This window comes from Anoplopoma fimbria, chromosome 20 (assembly GCF_027596085.1).
Source record: "Anoplopoma fimbria isolate UVic2021 breed Golden Eagle Sablefish chromosome 20, Afim_UVic_2022, whole genome shotgun sequence".
Lineage (NCBI taxonomy): Eukaryota > Metazoa > Chordata > Actinopteri > Perciformes > Anoplopomatidae > Anoplopoma > Anoplopoma fimbria.
The window spans coordinates 4,140,037-4,159,793 of record NC_072468.1 but is presented as its reverse complement, the minus strand read 5'-3'; the positions used below and the strand labels follow the sequence as shown (position 1 = coordinate 4,159,793).

General features: G+C 39.3%; 1 long non-coding RNA gene across 1 annotated transcript; it reads left to right on the top strand.

Moving 5' to 3' along the window:
* The first annotated feature begins 9,795 nt into the window (after positions 1–9,795).
* LOC129110205 (uncharacterized) lies at positions 9,796–13,595 on the top strand. The gene is made up of 7 exons (XR_008532146.1): positions 9,796–9,858; positions 10,919–10,992; positions 11,200–11,273; positions 11,563–11,771; positions 11,993–12,213; positions 12,544–12,704; positions 13,266–13,595. It is a non-coding gene; the product is annotated as an uncharacterized LOC129110205 (long non-coding RNA).
* Positions 13,596–19,757: the final 6,162 nt, after the last annotated feature.

Here is a 19,757-nt window from a genome sequence, read left to right as displayed (position 1 = left end):
TGAAACATATGAATCTCCCTTTTGGACTTAGTTAGTGTTTTCATTTGTCAGGCCTAATGGTGCTATTAGGCAGCTCATTGGTAATTGTTGCCCCACAGAATGAATTCATGCATATGGCTCTTCATCCCGAAATGGGACACACGTGTACAGGCATCCACAATAACATACATAGACACACAGTGATACATTTGGCTGCACTCTGTAGACATAATGATAATTTATTCAGTTCACTGTCACCTGTCAGTGTAATTGAGATTTGCTTGCTACTGACCACCCTTACTGTCTGTCTGACTAAGTCCCTAGGGTAAATAGTGATTGTGGATGCAGCCAGATACAGTAATTCAAATAGATAGCTACATATTAAAAAAGCGTATACAGACATGTAGTTCAATGCATTCAAGAATGTGTTTCCACGCACAAAATAATGAGTGTGGATCCTACAATGACACTATCCCTTCACTGGATGGCTGCAAAATATATGCATGCATAAAAACACAAATTTATATTGACCGACTTTATGCAAATTTATAAAAAATAAAATAAAAACACTTTCACTCAACGTCACATGATGCACACTTCTAAACATGGTAACAAGGGTAAGTCATTGTTAGCATTGTAAAATGATCTCCAGTAATTTCCCCAATGATACAATTCCAAAATAGAAGGCATTGCATTAAGTGCACATTGTGGTGGAGCTCATTCTTTAAGTTGATTTGCAATTATCTTTATCTACCTGTCTTATACAACTGTTACTATGCAACAGACTGTCTTAACATCTGTTACTTCTTCTTTTCGCCCCTCTACTCTTCCTTTTTTTTTACATTTTAAAATACCTCTCTTTTTATTCCCATTCTTCCTTCTCTATATCTCTCGTCCTTCTCTAATTTACCTCAATGACGGATCCCCCCACCTGCCTCAGATAATAAGATACTCCCACTGGCCTGCAAGACTCATTTCCCCAGCATCCATCACTCCCCGAGTCACATTACTGCCCTTTACAAGCACCAGAATGTTTTTCTCCTTAATTGTAGCCGTATACATACCTCACCCCCCAATAATAATGAATGATCTTGTCCTCCATTATGGCCATTAGGGAACTCACACTGAGAGTAGCATGCCGCCCACAGTGAGGAGTGTTTATATGGAGTCGGGCGTTGTGGCCAGGAATGTCCCTGTGTTCTGGAAACACATGTTTACCCATGTTAGGGCATTCAGTACCTTGACAAGGACTCTCACTCTGTCTCTCCTATTCCTCTCTTGCTTTGTTTCGTTCTCACTATGCCAGACGTACCCACAAGTAAATGAAATCACCAGGTTGGATAGGAGAAGAGCAAAGGAAAGACTGAGTCTCAAGGGATTGAGCAACATTATATGTCTGCAACCAGATGTCACAGACAGGGAGCCAATTTCTTTAAAAAAAATAAGAAAGTAGCCACTCTGTCCAGGAGATGGCACTATGCTCCCATCATATTGCAAACACCATGCCCAATACTGTCTTTACATAAAAGTATGCTTCACAAAAAAAAAAACATCAAAAATTGGATGCACATTAGGGCTTGAATGAAAAGGTAAAGGTTGAATGATTGACTGCCTAAAAGCCAAGGCTTTTTACTGTTCTGGCATTTATGTAGTGTTGGTACTCTGATCATGCAAACAATTTGAAAAATCACAACAGTTAACTGATGGCAGAAAACCTTATGCTTGATTTTAGGTGGTGATGTTACACTTCAGATTGATAAATAAAGACTACATGAGTGTAGTCCTTTACTGGATAACTCATTTACTCTGTGTGCTTTACGTCAATAATTGAACATATGTTTTGAGAAGCTGAAGATTTAGACGCAGTTTATAGTGTTATATGTTGTTCACTATCGTGTACACAGCAATCACATTACAAGCGTAAGTTGTTTACAGACCTGACATCATTTTTAGTTGTGGTTACTGCTGTTTTTTTTCTCTTGCACATGTGGCTGATGGAAATTTATGAATGAGGCCACTGTGAGTAGAGTAGTAACAGTGGATGTCTGCAATGTGTTTATTCTTTCACTGAAACTAACTCTGTTATTGTGATTTATACAACTGGTGATGTCATCCTCTCCTGTGAAAAGCAAACAGGTGCAGGCTAGGATGTGGAGTCTCTGAATAGTATTTTGCACAAACTGTTTATTGACAACACTTCTGTTAGGAAAAATATGTCATACTCTAAAGTGTATTTACTTGTGGATGTGGTATGACCATAATTTCACTAATACATGTATTAAACAAACATTTCGAGAAAATCAAAGAGCAAATACCTGAGAGCATAAAAAAAGATGCACATTTCTTTCTGACTTTTTGGCAAGCTGCCAATTGCAGACCACATTTTGTATTAATGCAACCGATATTTAATTGTATTTTTGTTCTTTTTAAAAGCCAACTTTTATTAAAAAAAAAATATTATGGAAATACACAAGATTTTAAAGTCCACTACTTGATGTCGCATCCTTCTCCCGTATTCTATTTAACACCCCCCCCCACCACCACACACACACACACACACACACACACACACACACACACACACACACACACACTTTCTTTATAGATTTATTTCTTGTGTTACACTGAGACATTTCATCTCTTTTTCAGCAGTCTGCTGTCATGTCTGTCGCTATATGTGCCTGATACCAACAGGCCAATTTACAGATGGCGACACAAGAAACAGACAAGGAAATCATTACGGACACATTCATAAATATTGGCTACTCTGTTTCTTTTAATGGTCAGGAGTCAGAAGTTTAAGGTATGGGAGTCCTGGAGCTAAAAGACTCAAGGATAGATCAATGTCAGTCGTCAGGGGGAATGAGAGCCAGTCTGGTGGAAAAAGGGGAAAGAAGGAAGGAGCTTCAGGCACTGAAAAGTCATATCATAGAGTCGTCAGGGTGGGCTGTGGTGGTTTCAAATCATGAATTCTTTAATGTACTAAGTCCAAATGGTCCCCTGTGCCCCCGCAGTGCCTTGCCTGGCAGTCTGAAAATAATTGAGGACTTGAGCTGAAGCAAAGGGAGGGGTGAGTAAAGAGAGAGAGTGAAGATGCAGGACAGCGAGAAGAGGAAGAGGGAGTATGAGAGGATGAATAAATGACAGAAAGAGAGAGATTGAGACTCTGCTCTTTACAAAAATTACTTTACCTTTACACTTACACGGGTCTCCTGTGACTTAGGGGCCGTCATTTGTTCAGTCCTCCAGCCCCTGTATCACTCACACTGATCATAAGCTCTGGTGGAAGGCGCAAGGTAATCTAGTGGCATTTCAGGGAATGGACCTCAGAGGAATACTTCTTTCCTCTGAGGTCATTAATCGCAACATCCAATCACCTCGCTCGTAGATCAATAGTACAGTTGCCATGCTAAAAAATGAAGGCATGAAAAGTGATGCTGAAGTATAAAACATGTGGAATATCCTCCCCCTCAGCAAGTTTACAGCTAGCTGGGTCAATGAGTTGGTGCTGTGTGGCCTTTTTTAGATTATCATGCATGAGCTGATCTTGAGGTTTGGTTGTTTAGGCTGTGATTAAGGACTCAAAACTGCTTGCATGTCAACTTCTAATAAGCCTATAATGTAAGTCCTGTCTTTTTGCAAGTGTGTTTACTTTTTATTTCCCTTTTGCAGCTGCTTTAGAGGATCAAATTTAGCGTGTCCATGAAGAGAGTGCAATGGCAATTGTTTAATATTGAAAACTGCTGCAAGGCTGCTGCAGTAAAACCAGGGTCCTAAAACCAAGGTTAAAAGCATTGCTCTGGGCAGCAATCCTCGATCAGGGCTGTTCGGGAACCTTGATAATTGCCTTTCCTGGTTTCTCAGTTCAGTGAGTACCGGCCACTAACTCTCTTAGCTGGCTGGGTGTTCATTAGAAGTCCTTATTCAGTAGTTAGAAGGGATATGAGTTTTCAGTCAGGCTATTAAAGGCCAAATGTCACCAATTTAACTGTGCGCAAGGCTCATAAAAGAAGTCATGCATGCTATTGATGTTCAGTACCTTTCCATTCTTCATAACGAGCTGCCTGCACAGAACTACAGTGTGTAGAATGGATATATCTGATTTTAAATGGATAGATAATGAGCATGCCTATTCCATTACAATTGTGTCTGCCTACTATAGATAGAGACTTATTTTCATCGTTGTTTGGCACTCACTTGGTTTAGAACTATATTGCAACAACCTATATTTCTAGTCATTAACCTGAATCAGCCTTAGAAAGCAACAAAGTACCACTACATACTTTAATATACCGATTTGGCTAGGGCCCACTGTAATTGGGTGGAAGCCCACTTAGCCTGTAAGGTTGCAAGGCTAACTTTAAAAGTAGAAAACATCAATCCAGAGAGCCAAGAAGGACTTCTCGTAAGAAACTTGGTCCCTGAGACGTGGTATGTCAGGCCATGTCCTGCCGCATGGAGCCCAGGACGCTCAGTGAATGGGGTGGCAGCTACCATTCAGACAGAGGGGCACCTCATCATTAGGCCCATCAAGTAGTGAGGCCCACATGAACGTGCACCCACCCCTTAAAGGGCGGGACAACCTGCCTTCCCATACGCTTGTTGAATTGCATCCACAACCCGATGAGAGAGCCTAGTCTTGGAGACTGTTTGCCCTAGATAGTTAGGTTTGTGTGTGTATCAGGTGTTGCTTCAGTGCGGTACTACTACAGGTGATGTGTCTTAAAAAGTATCCATGTCAGCTGCCCCCATGGGTGCCAGTCTTGAGAGATAGTCTTGACACTATAGAGACCCAAAGTTCTTACACTTTATCCTGAGGGGGACATGAATGTGTGTACCAGATTTTAAGACAATAGCCAGTGGTTATTCAGTTATTTCCCTCAAATACAGTCAATCAAACTCATGGTGTTTACATGAAAACTAAAGTCATTAGAATAAATTGTCTAGGAATCGTGAATATCTGAGTAGAAGTCTTACCAATCCATCTTGTGGATGTGGATATTTCTGCTGGTGGGGCTAGTAGAAAGCAGGGGGGATAAGCAAAGTCCTTAGTGTTCTTCCTCTGGGCACCATGGATATCTGAACCAAAACCTAATGGTTATTTGTGTAATAGTTGTTGAGTCACTTGACTAAACTTAAGTTAACAATGTCAACCTGCTGGTGGGTGCTACAGGAAAAGTCAGGGTATCCCTAAATTCAGTAGGATTCAACTTCTGCCGTTTAAGAATCTCTGTAAAAAATGTCTCACCAATCCATCATAAACTTTTGAGATATTTCAGTCTGGACCGATGCAGGGGACTGACCGATCACCTGGCATTTCCATCCTTTAAGCCATGCCGCTAGCATGTCTAAAATCATTGGCAAGCAACACACACACCAAAAACATACCTTTCCTTATGGTTTCAAGCCTTCCAATCTGCTGCAATAGTGTAGAGTATACTGCAACAACATCAACCCAAATACACTTACACCATGTGTTCAGCATGAGGGGACAAATAACCCACATCAGCAGTCCTCTCAACATACCCAAAGGGAGAAAGAAAGAAAGGGATTGGGTTATTCCAAAGATGAATGTGCCTTGCAGCTTTTGGGCACACAACACAAAACCAGTGAAAGGGAACATCGGCATCATTTGATGAGGCATTCCAAATGTCTCGAGGGGACTGAATTGCCATGGGCTAAATGACAAATATATGTTGTTGGTGGTAGAGAGTGATTCTGCTGGCTGCCCTAAGGTGCTCTGTGACTGCCAGCACTATTCCATTTGTCCTTGAAGATGTTGGCTGAAACTGTTGTCATCTGCTTGGGTTGTCTTTTGTGCCTACTTTGTGTGTGTACAGTACCTTCTCCACATCTTTCTTCTCTTGTTCTTGGACTCTCACTTCTTTAACTCTATATGAGATTGTCTGTTTTTTCTGTTACTCATCCCTGTCCTTCCCTTTTCTCCATCCTCGAGTTATTCTAGTCTTTTAATCATATTTTTCTATACAGTATATTAATAAACAAAGGTAGACAAGCAAAAACACACTATGATATAAGATAGTTAATGAGTCCCCACATGTTAACAAAACGGTGTAGCTAAAGGTGCTGTAGTTATTGAACAGAATCTGCAGAAATACATGAAATTAATGCGTTCAAAGTTTAACTCTCATAATCTTCAAGTTTAAGTGTGCGACAGAAATTCAATGGAATTCTTCTGACAGAAATTCAGAACAATGTAATACAGCTGCCTGCACACATAAAACTTACCATTTTCATAAACTGCAGTATTTATACTATGCAAGACATTGTTCCCATTTCAAAGTTTTATAATTCAAAAAGGCTCACACTGACAAAATGCATGGAAATGAATAATTCGGCGTGCAGAGACTTACGTACGCCTCTCGTTTTTTATCTACCTATACGCCTGAATTATTGATATAAGTCTCAGAGAATTTCTTCTCTGTGCACAACGTAGATTATCTATGCATATGCCTAAAGACAAAACAACATTGTAAAAACCTCCATCAGAGAGTGAAAGCGAGAGAGATGGTGTTTGAATATTTACAGTCAGTTAATGACATTTCCATTCTGTGGGCTTGTCAGAAATAACAAAGCCTTGCATTTACTCTCTGCATCTGCTTAAGTCTCTTTTCCTCCTCCCTGTGCCCCAAGTGGCTCAGAAATCCTACTTTATAGCGGAGAGGTGTCAGAATTTTAAACAGGCCCCGTCTTTATCCCCTCCTTCCCCGAGCTCTTTCCCTTTAATTCCTGGAAGACTAGGCCGCGGTCGCCTTTTAACCCTCACCTGCTCCTCTGCTAGAATAATGTTGGCTTCTTTCTCTTTTCTGTGGGGGAGGAGGGTGAGGGGAGATGATGGAGAGAGAGGGAGATGGGAGGAATGAGGGAGAAAAGAGTGTTCCAGACTGTGAAGAGAGATAGGGTTAAGATGGGTGGGAGAGGGTGGGAGGTATGTGTGTGTGTATTGAGTCGGAGTGTCTGCGAGAGACTGCAAGTAAAAGAAAAAAAAAGGGAGAGAAAAATGGAAAACACTGGCAGAGGAAGAGACAGGAGGCTTGGACAGACAGCAAAGGCTGGAGTTATATTATTCTCCAGTGGGACGCTGACTAGCCATTTATCACACCTCCCTGTGAGAAGAAAAGAAGAGAGAAGGACGGTGGAAGTTTTTTTTTTTTTTTTTCATCCCTTGTCAGACAAACCTGATGACAAAGCACTATCCACACACCAGGTAAATTCCCCATTGTGAAATTGGAACAACTCTATACAAAGACAAAATAAGGGATGATGATTGGCCTACATTTCAGGAGAAATAAATGTATTCCTTTGTCCTAACAACAGTACAGTAGGTTTTATGAGTGAGTCATATGAATGTGGATTATGCAGTATTCACCATCTAAATATCTTGTTTCAATTTTGGATATATTCCATATTATCTCCACTCTAAACCAAACAGAATTTGATAACTAATCATGTAAAGAATGATTCGGATCTTGACACATGTTGAAAGGAGATATCACTTATGTACATATTGTTTTACCTGATACATTTTTAAAAACATACAACATTTAAACTTTGCCTTGTGTTGAATCTGCTTGGCACTAAAAGGAATAAATTGGCAGAAGTTTTCAAATGAATTGTCAATAAATGATATTCTGCTGTATGAGTAATTGCCTGCAATTCACTCCCCTTTGAGTCAATCTCATGTGTGAAGTCAACGCTGTTAATTAGACCTGTTTTTATGTTCAGGGAACCAGCTGAGCCTGCCTCTTTCTCAGTCTCTCTCGCTCTCTTTCTCTCCCTGGCGTTTGTACTTAATTACTGAGGGACTGCTGTCTGCACCAGTGAGGCATAACAAAGAGATGTAATGCCATTAGCAAGCACAAAAAATAAGAGAAATTTAATAATTTCTCTTCTTCTCATGTCTTAAGAGGGTAGAATGGTTAAGCTACACTGTGTAACGAGTGATATTTCCCTATGTCTATCATAAGGACTATTACATTACATTACGGAAATTGTTTAGATTGATTGATGTACTTACTGTATGTATTAGATGTTTGATTTTTGATGATATTGTTGGTGTAAGCTAATGCTAAATTGAATATTTACTATGTTAATGATATATTGATAAATTGGTATGTCTTCTAGGAAGATATAAACACATGCTCTGTAGCTTTAAAGAGCATTTGCGGCAATATAAAAGAATTTATCCACATTGTACATGTGGAAAATGATTAAAAAAGCTTAGAGTTTGACATGCTCATTAGTGCAGTATATGATGTTGGATAAAGGAAATGGTTGGTTTCAGTTATTTTTTAAAGATATATCTAGTTAAAATATCCAGCACTGATAAAACGCTCTGTTTTCTGAAATTAAGTGAAAATATTGTTTAAGTCATAATGATGTAAATGTGCAAAGTAGAGCGATTGACATGAGGCACACAATGACACCTACTGGGTGTTAATAATTGGATTTACACCACAGCGGTTGCTTCCATTTGTTGTTCAAAGAGCAGTCAGTGATAGTGCACGTTCCCACATACGCACAAGCTGAGAGGAAGTTTTACAGGTTTTGACACTTTTGATTGCATTTGACACCCCAGAAGTCCACAGGACATGTACCGTGGAAATTATCCATTTATTACAGCCCCTGTCCCAGGTTTTTTTATATGTGGTGAATTGAATCAGCCCGGGCTTTGCTAAGCTCTGCAATACCTGGGGTTATGAAAGAGAGCTCTTAATTTAATGCAGCCATAAGAGCTAGTACAGCAAAAGCAAAGACAATCATGTAGTTGGAACTCATATGTTTGGCTCACTCAATTCCCAGGGGTCCATTGCAATAGCTTGATTCTTTTTTATCACAGTAATTGCATTGATTTCTAAAAGATCATGGTTTTCTTCTTATTACATCTAGGTTAGCTCTGATGTGGTTTAATACATGTAAGAACAAAGATTGGACCGGACATGTGTCATTACTTCACATTACACAACAGTCTGGAAATCTTGAATTTACGCTGCAATTGGAAGCCTATAATTTACCTTTTTTTTCTTAACTTCTGCTTGACTTAATGAATAAATAACCTTCAGATTGTCCCTATTAATGGACTTTCCTTTAATTTGCATTGTGTTTTCTGCTTGGTCCATGTTTCTTTACCTATAATCCTCTTTTTTAGACCTTTAGCTTCTTTACCTTTGTAAATAGCTAACTAGTCAGAGGTTTAGTTGTGCGTTATCAGATGTTTGAGTCTTTTGCTATGTCTATGGTGGCAGCTACATACATACTGTAGTTGTGCTCACTTCTGGCTTTTGGATAAAGCTTGGACTCGCTCCTTTTCCTTCAGTTATTTAGAGTGAGAGGTAATGAGCAGGTGGTGAGGATACTCACAAGGGCCCAGCTGAGCTCTTAGTGTTGGAGTTTCTCCAACCGAGAAGGTCACCTCAATGCTAATGGGTGTTGCACGGTCCTTGCAAATACTCCACCTCTGGACTCTAAACAGTCCCACACAGCAGTAGACTCCTATGCGGATCCGCATAGGAGTCATCAAACCCGCTTACTGTCACATCCGTTTTGGCGCCGCCTAGAGGACCCGTGTCGGATCCGCGAACGCGGACGCGCCATAACGTTTGAAAGCCTATCACCAAGAGCCGAGACGATCATATCATTTGAGATTTTCTTTGCTGGAACACGGTTGCGTAAGTATGATTTATTATTGATTTATTATTATTATTTGATTTATTTGTTGATATATTGTGGATCCTGAGCGGACCCGTGTCGGACCCGTGTCTGATCCGCGAACGCGGACGCGCCAACACGTTGAAAGCCTATAAAGAGCAGATCATTCAGTTGAGACTTTCTTTCTTTGCTGGAACACGGTTGCGTTACGTAAGCATGATTTATTATTGATTTTGATTTATGTAGGCCTAATTATTTATTGATAGGCCTATATTGCGACATTCACAGTAAACATTGGCCTTTGTGTTTTTGTAATCATCATTTAGACTACGTATGATTGTAATGACGTTGTTTGATATTAGGACTAGCAGTAGGCCTAAATAATTTTTCAGTTAGGCTATCATTTTTTGCACCAGGCTATTGTTAGCTGAGAGGCGATAATCATGTCAGTCTGTAGCCTATTTGATTTAAAATGGAATAGCAATTACGGCAGAATATGTTATGGTAGTTAAGTTAAGTTATCCTTCATTGGGTTAGGGTTAGGGTTGGTCTGTTCTGTCTGCTGTCCTTGACAGCGGTCAATTATACTTAAGATCGTAAGCGTTTCTGAATAAAATAGCTTTTGAGTAGCTTAGCTCTTTTATTGACCAAGTAGGCCTAATGCGGTATCTCCATAAAAGTTACATTTTTTCAAGCATTTCTGAACAAATAAAACTGCTTGTCCCCCAGTGTTGCTAGATTGGGCCGGAATCTTGCAACACTGGCGACCCCCATGACGGCAGAGGGAGAGTTATTATCATTTTGAAATAATGTTAATTATGTGTAATTAAAAAATATATATTACTTAATTCTAATTCTAATCTTATAGACAATAAGAAAAAGATTTGAAGAATTATCACAAAAGTGCTCTTCAAGATGCAGAAGTGAGAAGTGTTAGACTGTTTATTAACAAGGCGTTAATGCTTTGAGAAATGCATTTGTCTATTAGTGAAATCAAAATCATGTTATGGCCTTGATGCCCTGGCATGTGGCCTTTGTGCCCTCAAAAAAATTGCCCCGCTGCAGGCCAAGTGGCCTTGCCCCTCATATCACGAAATTCCAGGCATGCGTACCATACAAATAGATCGCAGCAAGTTAACATTTTGGCAAGTTTGGTCTCATATGTAGTGGTTATCTGCCATCCTCTTTATAATGAAAATTTGCCATTTTAATCACTGTTATGCTACTGTATGGAACTTGGTCCCCATCTTCTATTTTGTGTTTTCTGCAGCATCTGGATTTGACTGTTGCCCGTTCTGGATTTGACTGTTGCTACAATTTCCTCTGCTGGGTTCGCTTGATCAAGTAAGATACTTTCTGGTTTCTTAAAATGTAATGTTGCTTACACATTTTCTAGCAGTTGGAGCATTTCCTGCAGAAAATGCAGTTAAATGGCTTAAATCAAGTGAAGGGATTCGGTTCAAACAACTAATGGGTATTCGCGCCAGTTTCTGATTTCTTATGCTACTGTATAGAACTTGGTCCCCATCTTCTATTTTGTGTGTTCTGCAGCATCTGGATTTGACTGTTGCCCGTTCTGGATTTGACTGTTGCTACAATTTCCTCTGCTGGGTTCGCTTGATCAAGTAAGATACTTTCTGGTTTCTTAAAATGTAATGTTGCTTATACATTTTCTAGCAGTTGGAGCAGTTGGCCACAGAACAAATAATGATACTACTACTGCTACTACTACTAATAATAACTACACAATGCATTTCCTGCAGAAAATGGCACATTTCTATGTTCTTGTCTAGTTTGTAGCAATGAAACAGACAACACCACCATTCAACAATGTGTTTATTTAAATACAACATTAGAAACAATGATTAATGATACATTTTACTTTCTTTTCTTTTTTTCTGAAATGTCTTTTAGAACAAAAATGAATAGAAAGACTGTGCCTGTCTCCTTATCAGCCTTAAGACGAAGGACACGTGCAGACGTTCAAAAAAGGCCAGGAACTGCAGTCCCTCCTCAACTCCCTCCACCCCCGGCACCAGCCCTCAACATGGAGCCTTCTTCAAGCCTGGCCTACAGACCAACATGGCGAGGGGGAAGAATGGCCGATACCATTCCCTGCTCTGGTGAGCAATAACCGACAAATACTGGAGGGTCATTCTGTGCCACAGATTTTGGAAAAAATTCTGACAACCATCACATATTTTCCTCAAACTTTGTCTATAACTTTTGTCATTAATTAATAATGTCAATAGCTAATGTCGGTATTATGAGTAATGAGGATAAACACTGAAACGTGATATATTTGATACACTACATTTTAGCTATATTTCATGTTTGTCAACAGCGGCCGAGTTCCAAATCCTTAGCTTGCTGGAAACCATCAAACAGCAAAACGACCAGCTTGTGGCTAAGGTGAACCTGCTCACCAGTAGGATGAACAGCACCCCGGGGCCAGATGCGGAGATGCCAGACAGCTTTCAGTTTCCCCTGGAACAATTGGAGGCAGTGGAGGCATTTGAAATGTTTTTAAAGGAACCGTCAAATGGCCCAGCTCGACAGAGAGTGGTGAGTTTTCTTACTTAATCTGAATGGTGCCATTAGGTTTATTGATTGCCCATGATTATTGCAAATATTCTATTTAAGCAGCCCTGAACAGGCCTGTCCTGAACCGCCTTTTCCGAGTGGACAGTCAGTGAGTGACAATCTCCCTGGTTTGACATTGTGTGTAAAGGTGGCACAGGTCCATGAGGATGTGAGCCAAGTACATGTTTAGATTTTTTTCAGTTTTTCTACATTTCTGGAAGCTTTCAACAGAAACAAAAACATTTTAAATGCAACTAACCTCAGGAATGTTTACCTACCTGTCTATTTAAAAAAGATGTCTTTGCCTTTTAGATTTCATCTTTGGCCACCATTGGAGGCCAGGATGTGAAGAGGGTGACCTGGAACATCCTGGGCAGGCTGTTCACAGATGAGGTCTCCCATCAGATCAATTGGAAGGGTGTCAACAACAAAAAAGCCTTTTAGTAGGATGGCAACAAAGACCTTGCTTTTCAGTAAGTATATAATTCACAGTAATATTAAATACGCTCCAAGTCACGTTTGTTGGGGCAGCCTCACTCCGGTCTCTGGCAGTAATTACTAGTCTCAATGCTGTGTGTTAGCTAAAGGTTAGCAAACAGAGCTAGCATGTCAAGTGCAGTGCCTCCGCGACCAGTTTAAGTAGAGAAGGAAAACGGCAGGAGTGCTGTTTAGAAATACTTTGGATTTTAGGCAAATTACCAAAAGACGCATGGGGGCGGGGCTAAGGATCATCCTCTACATTAGGGCTCGTCTTATACAGTTTTAAATTATCAAATAATACCGGCTGCGGTTGTTCAGCTGGTTCTATTTGCCGTTTATTGCTTCGTTTTCGAAATGTTTCAAGGTGCTTGCTCCAGTAGTCTTCTCCTTGCTGCTACAGTAGGCCCAAAACAAAATACTCGGTTTATCGAAGCACTTTGCATGTTTGCATGCCTAACAGTTGCCATTAATGCACCCTGTTGTTCACCAAATGTGTGCATTCTTCTTAAAGTTAGTAAAAACCTATTACATAAAATCTGTCTGTTTGATTACAGGTGCTGTGAGGAAAAACGTGGTGACACGGTCAGCCACGGACGCGGAGGTCACCAAACACGCCATCAGGTGGTTCAACCTGGCGGCGGATCGGGCGGCGAGGAGACGTGTCCTTCCTCCATCCACTCCTCCACCCGAATAACAATTAAACAATCTTTTGATTGAACTTCTTGTCGTTCACCAGTTATTCATTTTCTGATATTTTAGCTGTATATAGCGCAGCATTTCATGTTGTAGCCTAATAGATAACATATTTTATGTCTGCACCGACCTATGCCTATAAAGCACTAAATTAGGTCCACAAAATGAATGTAAAGTAGCCTAGCCAACGTAGACTACGTAACAAAAACAGAATAGGCTATAACCTATAATTTTCCATAAATGTAAATGTCAATTTTCTATTTTTCTATTGAGTAGTGATTACTTTTGTGCAGTAAATTGATGTCTTGACTTGAAGCTTTTCTGTTATTGTTATGCCTATTGACAATATTGTTAGGTAAAACATACAAGGCAATGCATATTTAAACGTATGCCTAGGCCTATATTGCTGTAGCCTAGGCTAGGAATGATAGTTTTGAGTTGTATCCTATAGTTTAGTTTATCCTATAGTTTAGTTTATCCTATTTTATCCTACAGCAAGAACAGAAGGGATTTTGAAAATAAGATAAACGGGTCCAAAACGGACCCGGGCCAGATGATTTAATCGCGGATCCGGAGCGGATGCGGCGCGGAGCCACTGCCGTCCCTGAGTGCAAGTGAACTCCGATTCGCGGGTCCGTTTCGCGGGTCCGGAAGCCGCAATACCTCAGCTGAATATTGCATTTTTTGCACTACCATCAGCATTTACTGTTCACATTTTCAATGAGGAAACAGTAAAAACTAAATCTATCACATTTGTTATTGCACTTCTGTTTGAAGCATGATTGAAGAAGTTGTCCTTTTTTTCAAGCTTCTATACTTTGCACTATGTCAAGTGAAGCTTATTCTTAGTGGGTGTTAGATTCAGTGGTCATGTACAGTTATTTGTAAGGAATGTGTGTACTATCACCCCCCCCCCAGGTTGAGGGTGAGTCACTGCCAAACACTTGAGTCTGAAATGGTCCCTGATGTAGAGTGAGATCTATATGACAGCAATTGCAGACTTGTGGTCATTGTGCATCACCAGTGTGGTGAGGAATGAGCCTGACGTCTTTCCTCTTTATGTTCAAACCCGAGTTTGGTAAGTGGCCAAAGGTGAAATGAGCATACCATAATGTAGCTGCACTTGGTCAAAATGACAAGTATCAGGGCTCACCTTTCAGGATAGGGTGAGGAGGTCAGAGTAGGGCCACGGCCTCATCTCATTCAAAGAGACAAGGCAAGACTGCCTCAAGACCGAGGCATTTGGTCACTATACCTCCCTGATCCACTCTGTGGAGGTTATTTCAAACGTCTTAACCTGGACGAAACCCCAGGACAGACCCACACTGGATAGATTATACATCCCAGGTAGCCTGGGAACACTTAAAGAGGTGATTGATGTATGAGGCACTAACACATACTGTACCATAAAAAACATGTGAGTATTTGACAATACTCTATCAACCATTAAATAATGGATAAAGAAATAGAAATATTAAACAATGCATATGAATTACACTATGTTAACAATACATTTAAATAAAAAAGTTCTTTGACCATAGCAATAACTTTATTTACACAACTGAGGGGTTTGACTGGAGGGCTGATGATGTGCTTCTAATGTGAGGTAACACAAATAATATGAGGCCAAAATACTGCAACAACGAAATCTCTCTCAAACTCATGAAGGGTAAAACTATGCAATGTGCATATATGCCGGGGGGCGTCTTTATTTACACATCTATTCAAATGCACACATATGCAGGTAGTCAATCAGACATATGCTTCAACGTGATATGGTCATAGCATTAAAATATTTTCAGACTTTAATACGTCTGAACCTTTTGATTGATGGCTTGGATTTAAATGGAGCTATTTCAATTTAAAAGGCATCATGCAAACTGTATCGGATGTTTGGATTCCATTGAATATGCTCAGAAAGTGTTTGAGTCAAATTACATCAGACTCTACTGTAAAGTTAGAGTCCCACCATGCATGACTGCATTTTGTACTTTCAAATGTGTGACAGTTTTCCATTCATCAAATGCTAAAATAATACAACCTGCCACAGGCAACAAAAGATCTAATGAATCAAACTGAACGCACCTTTTTAAGAAAGACCTCAGGGTGTGCTTTATGAATTGTTTGCATACATGAATGGTTAAGTTGATTGTTAAGGATATTATTACCATCAACATTCAAACATGGAGGAGATTTTCCCTCATCTGTAAATGCTGGCTCTGGAGGATTGCCACCTAAATTGTGGAAGGTGACATCAGACTATGAATGAAGATAGCCATGATTAATAATGGAAATTTCTTATTACCTGAAAGAAAAATAGCTAAAATCAGTTATTTAGAAACCAAGGCTATATCTGACTACAGTGGTATCGTAGCAAAATGTTTGACGTGTGACCGTAACATTTGTTTGATTTTGATTGACATAAAGTATCAGATGTTAAAAATAAATAATACAAAAAAACATCAGATTGTAATTAAAGACCTTATCACTAATTAATTTTATTCACAACACCTGCTATTTAATATGTGGTTAATTATAATTATAATAAAGGTTATTTAAGATCTTTAAAGTCTTCAATAAGTTTTGCCAGAACTCTGTCAATCACACTTATTCTGTTCTAAAACATAGGGGTCACTATGAAAAAGAAGATGCAATCCCATTTGCAATGATGCACCAAAATGTTAAGACAACAGAAGAGCAGAGGTGGAATTATCAAATCTTATTTACTCTTGTTACTTTAACAAAATCTTTTTTTGTGTAGGCCTACATTTTAAGGAATCTGTAATTTTACTTTTGAGTAATATTTATCACAAGTATTGCACTATGCTACACTTCAAGTCGCATTCGTTAGAGTTAAACAAGCAAATCAATTTGCGGTAACAGACAGGACAGTTCCATGTCCACAGCGGTGATACCCCATAAATTATAAATAATAATTCTTTGCGCTTGTGGGACGAATTCACAGGCAGTGGCTGATTCAAGCCCAAATAAATTAATAATGGGTTTGTGGTTATAAATAGCATAATAGTACCTCGGAATATTTAAAAAAAAATGTTGCCTCTATCTTAATTAAGGTAACAACTAACACCAACACACTCTGCTGAACTCTCCAGTGGAGAACGTCAACAACCACTTTGTTGCCTAGCAACGCAGTGTGTTAAAAACCATAAAGAAATAACAAACGGACTGTATTCTCACCTTTGCTGTAGGCTAATACGTGTGTCTGTGGACTGTGGAGTTAAATCAATACTGTTACATGTCCACGTTGACTGCTTCAGTGATGTTTTATTTTACATTTGAAACTTAAATAATTTTCATGCACCATTTTTTTGCTCTTTTTTTGGGGGTATTTTCTGGTTTACTCTTGTGAGGCTACACTGAGAAAGGCAGTTATTATTAATAATTAATAACCAGTTATATGCACAAACTGCAGAGTACCCGTCTGTTGGTTTGGACACAAAGGTTCATGTTGCTGATGTACTTTTCCTTGAGTGCAATATTCTAGAACTCTTCCCACCTCTGTGAAAGAGAAGTAACTTACAAAGCAGGGACTACAGTGCAGTTGATTCTGGTTGAAGCAGCACCTTTCTAGTTTTGATTGAGGCCCTCTTCCATGCTCAAGACATCGAGCCTGGGGACTAAGAGAATATTTACATAGAGAAAAACAAAAACTAAGACAATTTCCGCAATAGTAGTCTAGTTTCTCCACAAAAACTCTACAAAGCTATCACTATAAAGAGGATATGTTATAATCAGGCAGACCACATGGGCTTTAAATCTGTTTCTTCTTTACGTTTATCATATGATGAAGTGGCACATTATCAGTGCCTCACATTGGTGGCTGGCGGCTGCTGTTCATGACATCAGCATACATTGAAACGCCTCATTTTTCATTTTAGGCATTAGGAAGGGTGACCTTTCACTCTAAACTACTAACGGCCATTTTGATTATCTAGATTACATGATAATTACAGTAAGAATAAATGACTCTCTAAGAGCATTAAATCATACCCATGTAATATGTCTGTGGTAATAGCTATATTATATTTAAAATGCCATCATGGTGTTCTTCCAGTGTTAAAGGGACAGTTCTTACCCAATTAAAAAAAAAAGAAAAAACATATCTTTCCTGTAGTGCTATTTAACAATCTAGATTGTTTTGGCATGAGTAACTGCTCACAACAAGGTATCTGGATTATCTTGAGTAGCCAGATGAAGATCTAGAAAGAGACATTGCTGTTTTGTTTTTCAAATGTAAATTCAGCTTTGAGCACTAAAAGCCTAGGGCCATATAGTCCTATTATAATAAGAGAAGGCAGACATCTATACTGCCTATATCTCCAAATCAAGGCAACTCACAATAAAGCAATCTAGATTTATAAATAGCATTACAGTATGGTGATGTTCTGGTCATGCAGGGACAATTTGTTTCAATTCTGCCAACTAGCTAGTGAGCAATCTAAATGACACAACACAGAACGACTACTAGATTCCTAATATTTATACAGAGCAAAGAACTTATTTTGTTAGCCAGCTTTTCTCACAATAAGGTAAATAGAATACATAATGAGACAGTCCTGAAGAAACCTTGCTGTGTGAGTATGAAGCTTAGTGTCAAGAAATCAGGAGCATTGAACTCAACTTGTACTAAAGCTAGACAAAATTACAGAAAATGTTTTCCAAGCTTTCTTTAATGATCATCTGCATGCGTGTCTAAGTGTGTCCATGTGTGGGTGTCTATCCACTTTCATGGCCGCGTGTCAGATGAATAATGTGCTGGATGTTTTTTAAGGCAGACTGTTTTCATTCAAATGAATTGCATTCGAACGTACAACAAGTCTTTACAGTCAAGACAGCAGTACAGTATATTATGGAACAGCTTTTTGAAATGTATGTGTTTCCACTGTATCTGTCCTTCCAGTTGAGTTAAGACCCTGATGGAACACCAGTTCTTTGTATGGAGTTGTCAAAGAGGGTGAGTGATGGAGTTTTGGGAAACACACTCTTGCTTTACACACAAGTGCACACACTTGTACTGTGTGCACAGGCTAGTCTCGATACTCCCTGTATCCTAACTTTGTCCGATCTTGAAGTAGGCCTTTGAAGAGCATCATAACTTATCATAATACTGGTAATGTTACTGAGCCATGCAGTAAAACTTTCACAATCATGGTATTAAGTAGCAAACAAATATTGTATTTTTTTGTAAAATAATAGTTATATGTTGAGGTTGTATCATAGTGCAGTCTGTTGCACCTATATGGTCCTGTACACCAGTTTTGTGTGCACTGTTAAAAACATTATGCATATAAAAAAGGATACATACTGCTGTGTACAGTTTAGTGGTACAGCTATAGGTAAAACCACATTAAACAAGTGGAGCTTTATGTAGCCAGTTTACTTTATTAAAAATTAAACTTAGAAAAAAACATTCAGACTCGTAGCCTATGGCTCTGTAAAGAGCCTCTGAGTGTTGCATGGAGTGATGGTAAAAGGCATCCTTAGGAGGGTATCTTAAGGTCATCACCATCCCTCGCAGCTCACTGGAGCCATAAGTTGATAAATTCAGAGGGGCATTTGCCCTTCAAGCCGCACAATTTGCTAGCGGCCCTGCCTCTGTTAGGCCTGCCCTAATCTAATGCCAACTGTCTGCCTGTGAAGAAAAATGAAAAAATTGTTTGTGAAAAATGAGCGTCAAACCATTTCCTCCGCCCCCAGCCCCTAATCAGAAATACGGTCAGCAGCAACATTTATTGGGCCTGGGAGAATTTCTTATGTTTTGCTCTCTTAGGAGAAGTAAATGCAGGCAATTATAGATGAAGTGATTCAACATGCCAGCGTCCCTTCTCTACATAAGTGGCTCATTGTAAAGAGCAGGGTAAGGGGCCAGAGCATGCTAAGCACCCTATAGCACTGTTGCTGTAATGACTGTGGCCATAGCAATAATTTTTGTCTTAAATAGAATATGACAAAGGAAATTTTTCATTCTGTGCCATATTTCTTGGATGTATATTGTGGAAATGGCTAGCAGAGAATCTGAAAATATCAACAGCTCCTCTTTTAGCTGAAGAAACCCACTTTGTAACTGCTACTACTTGCCAGCAGACTCCATCTGCCCTCATCTGTGTGTGCTTCAAAACTTTGACTTAAAATAATCAAATTAATACAATATTTAGAAAAAACAATTTAGACAGCAAATTTAAGTTAGTCTTTCTTGCTGTTGTCATGATCATCTTTTAATTTCTAATAAAAGAGATTTAATTTAGCTCAAAGTTTAAGGACTTATCCTTCCCTTGTGTCAGTGAATTTTGACTAGTGTGTGCTTTGTTGAGGGAAGTCTCACAGCATGGCAG